The sequence below is a fragment of the Nematolebias whitei genome, chromosome 17 (genome assembly GCF_014905685.2).
Source record: "Nematolebias whitei isolate Nwh7 chromosome 17, NemWhi1, whole genome shotgun sequence".
NCBI lineage: Eukaryota > Metazoa > Chordata > Actinopteri > Cyprinodontiformes > Rivulidae > Nematolebias > Nematolebias whitei.
In genome coordinates, this window is record NC_056514.1 from 32,916,079 (window position 1) to 32,924,984 (window position 8,906).

General features: G+C 40.6%; 1 pseudogene; it reads left to right on the top strand.

The window, feature by feature from the left end:
* The window catches only part of LOC119423523, a 45,969-nt pseudogene that overhangs the window by 17,649 nt on the left and 19,414 nt on the right, over positions 1-8,906 (top strand).

The window sequence follows — 8,906 nt, forward strand, 5'->3', positions numbered from 1 at the left end:
TGATGGATGATGGATGGATTGATGGATGAATGGATGACGGACGAATGTATGATGAATGTATGATAAATGGATGGATGGATGAATTGATTTATGGATGGACTAATGGATGATGGATAATGGATGGACAGATGGATGATGGATGTATGTATGTATGTATGTATGTATGTATATTTGGATAATAGAGTCTTAACTGGAGTTAGTGGGGGAGATCATATTTCTCCAGTTTTAGCTTCTCTCCATTGGCTCCCTGTCAAATCCAGAATTGAATTCAAAATCTTACTTCTAACCTACAAAGCTCTCAACAACCTGGCTCCATCTTATATTACAGATCTTATTGTTCCATATTTTCCTAACAGAGCACTTCGCTCTCAGGCTGCAGGTTTACTTGTGGTTCCTAGAATTTACAAAAACAGAATGGGAGGCAGATCCTTCAGTTATCCGGCTCCTCTCTTGTGGAACCAACTTCCAATAAAGATGTATGATGTATTTATGTATGGATAATGGATGGATGGATGGATGATGAATGAATGGCTGGATGGATGATAGATGGATGAATGGAGAAAACGATGTGTTCCAAAAAAGCTAACATTATCACAACAGCAGCTAAAAGCTAATTTCAGTTTAATCCAATACAGCTGGTTACTGCGAGGTAAAGCCTCCATTTCCTGCTGAAATGTGGAACAGTAACGCTCATCAAGTCAAATGTTTGTTTTTTATACGATTTTTGTTTTTTTGCAATTACAAGACCATTCAACACAAGCAAATTCAGAAAATGAATAATCAGCAATTTGCATATTTACAACGTGTTTAAAGTTGTATTAAAGAACAGGGTTAGCAGCTCAGTACAGTGACTTCAAGTATTTTAGTACTTTTTTCTGATTCAGCGCACCTTAATTTTCCAGATTAGACAATAGCACGACCTGCTGACGTATGAGTATTTTTGAAAACTAGAAATAAAAGCTTGATGTTTGGTTGCTGAGAAGATCTTTTCTCCTCTCTGTGTTCGCCTGTTTAACTCTTTGGTTTCTTCCTGGTGAGCAGCCGAACCAACGGCTTTTCTCAAACAGACAAAATGTTTAAAGACTGTGGGAGATTTGCACATCAAGTTAAATCATTTATACAAAGCACTGGGCGTTTGGAAAAACTTTAGATTTCATAATGTTCTTCCTATTTTTTGTAATTTACTTGCTTTTCAAATAAAACTGAAAAAAAGGTTAAAATATTTTTATGGTTCATACATTTCTGCCTGAAGCCTACTAATAAAATATGAACTACAATAACTGTAGTGTACATTCTTAAGTTTTTCCGTTTTCCTTTCTGCTTTGTCTGTAGGAATAAGATTCTCACCATTTTCCCAGATAAATCCATCATTTTACTTTAGGATTTTTGGTGTTTCATTGAAAAATGTGCCCCTGCCTTTAAAGGCACCCCTATCATGGGAGCACACTGAAAAGAGGAGAGTGTCTGCTGCCCACAGATGTGCCTGATTTTTAATCTGCTCTGTTTTAAACAGCAAACTGATCAATTGGACTACTAGATATCCATATGTGAGAGCCCACTCCGACTGTACAATAGGTTTTTATTGTTAAAATCTATCAGGACCCCTCTCCCTCATGTTAAACAGTAGAATGCTATTTGTCAAGGTTTGCCAAAATGCACGTGTTATGTGGTGTCCCATGCTGTTCAGGAACAATTTAACATGTAGGAGAAAGTAACTCACTTTGGTAGGGGCTTTGGGGCTTTTTAACTTTACAGACTTTTTCATCCAGCAAAAACATATAAAAGGCAAGAAAGAAAAATGGAACAAATCCCCAAAGATATTATGTTCTCGTTAATTTTACACTTTTTATCGGGCCTTGAGGAGCTGCAATGACTCCATCTGCTCAGCCTGGAAGTATAAACTTGTTCTCTTTCCTTTTAAGATGACAAACGTGTGACGCATCTTTTTACTGATTATTGGTGTAATGCTTCTCTCTGAAGAGACCAAGAAACAAAGTGGCCGTGAAACCATCGGCTACACAAACTGAGCACAATTCACAACCGTAAAAATGTGCAAACCTGAATATTTGGTTCTCGTTTTATTTTGCCAGTTTCTGTGTGTGTTTGTTCATTTGTTTGCAGTGTTAGCAAAATATCACATGAACCTGTGGAGGTTTTATGAAATCCTTCTAAAATAATAATTAAATGGACTACAACTATTACATTCTGGAGTCACGCTAATTCAAGATAGTCACCACAGCTAATCAACTTTAGACAGCGCTCTAATGCTGTAATTTCACAAATATTGAGCTAAGATTTGGTGTGGTAGTAGCTGAGAGTCATTGTCAACACATACTCTGAGCAGTATGCATTGTGAAACATTGTTGTTCAAAATTTTGTCATTAACTGTTACAGTCAACTTTGTCTGTCTGTTAGCAAAATATCTTATGAACCACTAGACATTTTTTAATGAAATCTTTAGAAAGTAATCATTGGATGTACAAATACAACTCATGAACTTTTGTGATCAACTCCATTCAAGATGGCCACCACAGCTGAACAACCTTATATTTACATGTGTGGTAGTAGCTCTGAGAGTCACAAAGTAACAAATTTAAATGCAGTGATTATTCCTGAGTTACTTCTTAGCTTTCCAAAATCCTCAACAAATATTTAAAGTAAGAGAGTCTGTTTTGTGCATGCAGCATCTTTATCATAGTTGCCCGTATCCAGAAAGAATTTGTTTTGGGGATCATGAGCACACGAGCTCACGTGTACCACAAGGCTCAGTCTTAGGACCCACTCTCTTTACAATCTACATAAGTAGTGTAGGTCAGATCATTCTTGACACATCCTTACATTTCTATGCTGTCGACACAGTTGTTGTCAAGCTAAATCAGTTGCTAAGGTTTTCCAACTTTTACAGTCTACATTTGACATCATCCAGTCAGATTTGTTCCATCTCAAACTGGTGCTAGATGCTGATAAAACCAAAGGGTTGTTTTCAAACTGGAAGTTAGTACCTGCAGTCCTTTCTCCTATCTTATCTACGAAAGGTGTTCCTATCGAGTTTGTCGATTCCTACAAATACTTGGGAATCTTGATCGATGCACATCTCTCTTTTAAGGCTCTTGTGAAAAACTTGATAAACTGAAATTAAAACTGGGTTTCTTTTTCAGAAACAGATCTCGCTTAACTCTGAATGCTAGGAAACACCTTGTAGGTGCTACTTTCCTACCGACCATTGACTATGGTGACATTATGTATATGAATGCTTCTGCAAGCACCTTGCAGATGTTGGATACTGTCTATCACGGCGTACTAGGATTCATAACTGGCTGTAACTACTGTACACACCACTGCACTCTGTATTCTTCTATCAGTTGGTCATCATTATCTACTCGTAGGCTCTCACACTTACATATTCATCTTTAAATCACTCCTTGGTCTGCTGCCTTCTTATATCTCCTCCTACATGTCACGTCAGTGCAGTTACAGCGTGCGCTCGCAAGCCATCATTACCTGCTCAGTGTGGACTGAACTCAGCAAAAGGGGCTTCTCCTACTCCGCTCCTGTAACACCTTGCAAAAAGATCTGAAGCTCTCAACGTTGACCTCTCTAAGGGATTTTAAACAATTGTTAAGTTCAATGCAAAAGTCAATGCTGACATGTTCCCGTTTTTAGTATTTTACCCCGTTTCATAATGTAGCTTGATTTTATTTTGTTTTATATCACTACTTTCATTTTTTTTTTCCATTCAACCTTTATTTAGACAAATTAATCCCATTGAGCCTCGGAGACTCATTTACAAGTGAGACCTGTTCAGACAGACAAAAAAAAAAATTATAAGCATTTTATGGCTGTTTATTGTTGTGTACCGGTACCTTCTTTGTGGTTTGTCTAAAATGGGTCTCTCTTGAAAATGAGTCCTCATGACTCAATGAGGCTAACCTGTATAAATAAAGGTTGAATGAATGAGGGAATTGCTGGTTGTAGTCCGACAACAACTACTTCTCTCTGAGCTGTGGGACTCTTCGCTGTATGTGGATAAAACTCATCGGGGCTACCACTCGTGGCCGAGGTAAAGACAAAATTAATTGTTGCTGCAGCCGATTTAGCTACTCTAAGGCTGATTTACTGCTTGGTCGAAAAGGAACTAAATAGCTGATTGACGTAAGTGTCTGTTTGATTTGAGGCTTGTCTTTGTGGCTTTGCAGCCACGTTTATGTCTGACTGACCTAGAGAAGACTAATCTAAGCTTACGGATAACTAGCGAGTGGGAGAAAGGGGGGTTTCGAACTGACTTCCTGTCACGGCCCAGCCCAGATAAGGCTGAATGAACGACTTTCTGCCTGCCCTAAATAGAAGAGTTGATGTATAGGCAGAGGGCTGGCTGTTTCGGTATGCGTGCTGAGTTACTGACTTTATTGTTGGATGTAACTGGGACCTTGTGTACATAATTTCGCTCCACCACATGTACCACATGAGGTGCGAATGACAATAAAGAAACTCTGACTCTGACTCTGACTCTGATAATCATCCATTTATCCTCTCTGCTTATTTGAAGACACCGTGTGTCTATCCAGAGTTTTTTCTCTCTCCCTCTTTGTGTTATCTATAAATCACTGCAGCCTCTTCTTTGTCCGCCGCTTCCTTTCAGAGAAATGATGATCTATGCAGCTTCTGAAAAGTCACAAGATGACCTGCCATACAAGGAGATGAGTGAGGTGCTTTCTGCACCAAGCACACGCACACAGTCTCTCAGACCATGCTTCATTATTCCACTTACAAACCCATGTGTCAATAGGGTGAAACGATCATCTGAATATTTCTCGGAGCTGGACGCCATTGACCATCTGGTTGAGTTTCTGCCTTTGGAGGAAAGAAAATGAAAGAAATGCTTCAACGCTTGATGCTTCTGCCTCTTCAGCGTGGAGCTTTAACTCTCATCCTATGACAGCGTGACAACCTTTTTGTAACGAGGTGACGCAGCACGCCGACTCTGAAAAGCTGCAATTACTTTCTTCATCCGCTGCGATTTATTTTTCTCCATCAGGGCACTTCAAATTTGTTTGAATGAAACAAATGTCTCTGATCTTCCTCCCTGCCTTATAAAACATGTATTTGCTCCTTCCTGGATGATTAAACCCAGCACTTGATTGACAGGGGCTGTTTTGTAACTATGACGACGCCTTCTTGCCAATAATGTGGCCTCATCTGGAGCAGCTTGCAAGTGACCCCCATGAGAGCTCACCATGCTGCGTGTGTGAGATTACTGCAGGGCTGACCCCCCCACCCCCACCACCACCACCACCACCCACACACACACACATCTTAATACAGCCACTGCACAGCCTTTTGATCAGAAACGTAAATATAACGTAAAGCTTTTCATCACCGTCGTATTTTTTGGTGTGTTTGCTCAGGTGGATGGGGTCATGGCAGCTTTTGTGTCCTCTGATCAGGACGTTGCTAAACAACATCACCGTGGAAACCTACAAAGACTGGGGCGCTTGCTTCGCTACAGCTTGTGTGAGTTGCTCACCTGCATGCAAATCCAACATGGGTGCAGATATTAGTGCGGAGGTTTCCGTTCTTTCTTTTTCCTGGGAGATCTCCAAGTGGCACAGACGAGACGAGAAAGCTGCACATGTAGTACATGCATGCATCAAAGGCAAAATAATTACTGGTTAATCAATCATTTATTTAATTAAAACACTTTATAAATGTTTTTTTTTAATTTTCCAAACAACTAAAAGCCACCTTGAGCTAAGATGTACCTGGTCGCACAGTTCCTTTTAGATGTATAGCTGTGGCCAGCAGTTTGCAAATGACACATATATTAATTGTCATAAAAGTTTGTCGCCTCAGTTTTTTCTTATAATTAGCATACATTCTAAAATCTTATAAAGTGATCAGATGAATTGCAGTTAATTGCAAAGTTCCTCTTTGTCATGGAGTTTAACCTAACTCCACCAAAAGGTTTCCATTGCATTTCAGCCCAGTCACCTTTGTTTGCATAAAAAGTGCTTCACTGAATAATGCTGCTAATGTAAGATTGAACCTAAATCAACCACTTATTAGATCATCACTAACAAGGAAGTGCCAATACAAGTATCAGATATATGTCCCATAACATGAGCAAACCCAAGGACCTGGGGAAAACCCATGCATGCACGGAGAAAACATGCAAACTCCACCCAGAAAGGCCCCCGGACCTGGATTTGAACCAGGGAAACCTGTTCGCTGAGAGGCAGCAGCTCTACCAACTGCGCCACCGTGCTGCATGTTGTTAGGCTCATAAATCCCTAACCAGGATAATCATTGTAAGGAAACAAAAATCATTGTAATGCCACTTTAATTGGTGATATGCGACTTATCTGTGCTGCTGATTATCCATGCTGCTGTATTCATTCATACCCATCTGCTCACCACAGACTCATGTTCGGGCTGCTGTTGTTATGTCGTATTGTTTTGCATTACTAGTGTTTAGTGTATATCTTAGATCCTTATATACTATTTCTTATTTACACTTTATATTTTAGCTATTGTTGGATGTTACCCTTCATCCAAAGGACTTCTTCAGTCTGAGGAGCCACCAAACAAAACTGATTCCCACAAACAGCATACTCCCAGAGTGGAAAACAAAAACTGTTTGCTGGTGCTAAGACGGCCTCCGGGGCCCGTCCTCTCCCCCGTCAACTCCTCTGAGACAGTCATGCCAAAGTGGTTCAAAACACCAAAGTTCATGCTCAATATCCAGGTATAAAATCCAGCAATGTTCAGTCAGGTCATCTGGATGCCACTTTGGGGTTGACGGAGGAGAGGGCGGGCCCCAGAGGCCATCTTATCACCAGCAAACTGTTTTTTTCCCACTATGAATTATGCTGTTTACGGGAATCAGTTTTGTTTGGTGGCTCCTCAGACTGAAGAAGTTCTTTGGATGAAGGACGAAACGTCTCAGCAGAAAAAAACAACCGTCCAGATGACCTGACTGAACATCTGTGAAAACCAAAACTTGTGTAATTCTCTTGATTTTGGCCATTGGTGCATATGTGAATTTTAATAATGTTATTTGATGTGTGCATGTTCAAAGTCACCATACTTTTTCATCTGTAGCTTTCCTGTTTGATATTTTTCTTACTTTGTATTCCAGTTTGCTCAGGATGCTGCAACTGCATTTTGGTTGCAGTGAGTAAAAAATGTCCACACAATATGCTGCTTAAACTAAAAGTCTACTATTTGTACAAAACACACATCACTTGTTAAATACGTGTCTGAGTTCACCCAGACATTTGTTATCGATAAAGTGTCATCATTTGGTTAAACTGACTGGCAGGAAATGTTAATGTAGCTTTGCAACTAACAGAGATGTTGTTTTCTGTTTGTAATATTCATCAATAAGTTAAAAAGTAAGCAACTGTTAAGTTTTATTAGCCTTATTTTGTTCTTTAAAATACTTTTAGGGCTTGTGTAAAAAACAAAATCTGGAATTATCTAAATACGCAGGAATATGGGAAGGTTAAGGAAACACTTGCAAACATTCTGGGACTAACGCATGTCTGCACTGTCGACCATGTGTGGATGACTACAACCCGCCTGTGGGGAACTATCTGTTGTAAAAATAATCCTGATTTGCATTGGGCTGCTGTCCAACAGGAGGGCAGAGACCCCAGGAAACTCCACTGGCTGTTTGAGCTCCTGATGAAGACCCCCCCTCAGCGAGGAGGGAGGCTCATTCAGGGGCGCCTGGTACGATAAACACTGCGTGTTTGTGTCACCGACAGGACTTCTTTGGATTCAGATTTCATTCTGCAGTGGTAACCTGAGCTGACACGTGCTGCCGCAGTATAACACAACATCCCCTCCATCCTCACGTCCTCTCCTGCTTTGTCTCTGCCAGTTGGCTGTGATGTGCTTCAGGGAGGTCTCGCCCAGCAGCAGTGGGGAGTTTCTGAACTGCTGCAACAGCTGCTGGCCTACCTAGAGCCCAAACTCACTCAAGTGTATAAGAAGGTCAGGGAGCAAGTAGGCAGGTAGAAAACCCTCTCCTGAATTACACATGGTCATAGCTGTCTAATATTCATTTTCTCCTCTTTCCCGTCCTCTCTCTCCAGTGTCCTGACCTACATCTTCATGAGAGACGTGGTTCTGCCCCACAGCAGGCCCACCTCCTCCCCTCACATGGCAGAGTTCATCACCCAGGTCCTGCAGTAACTCAAGCCCCTCATGTGTGGTCCTAGATCCACAACCACGTCCACAAGGAGAACACCCAGAAGACGAACGAGCGCACCCAGACTGTCAAACTGCTCAAGACGGTTCATGCACTTGTCACATCTAGACTGGACTATTGCAATGGTTTATTATCTGGGTGTCCAAATGCTTCTTTAAAACGTCTTCAGTTGATCCAAAATGCTGCTGCCAGAGTCTTAACTGGAGTTAGTGGGAGAGATCATATCTCTCCAGTTTTAGCTTCTCTACATTGGTTCCCTGTCAAATTCAGAATTGAATTCAAAATTTTACTTCTAACCTACAAAGCGCTCAACAACTTAGCTCCATCTTATATTACAGATCTTATTGTTCCATGTTTTCCTAACAGAGCATTTCGCTCTCAGAATGCAGGTTTATTTGCGGTTCCTAGAGTTTCCAAGAGCAGAATGGGAGGAAGATCTTTCAGTTATCAGACTCCTAAATTGTCCAGTTTTAAGACTGGGCTTAAGACTTTCCTTTTTGATAAATCCTATAGTTAGGGTTGGCTTGTTATGCTGTCATTGGCTTAGACTACTGGGGGAAAAATTGTCCTCATTTCTTAAAACTAATTGTTAAAAATGAATATTTTTCATTTGATACTATTTCTATCTTCACATGTGATTCTTGATCTACCATTGTGTATCTGTTCCTCTCAAACCCAGCCGGTTGAAGCAGAT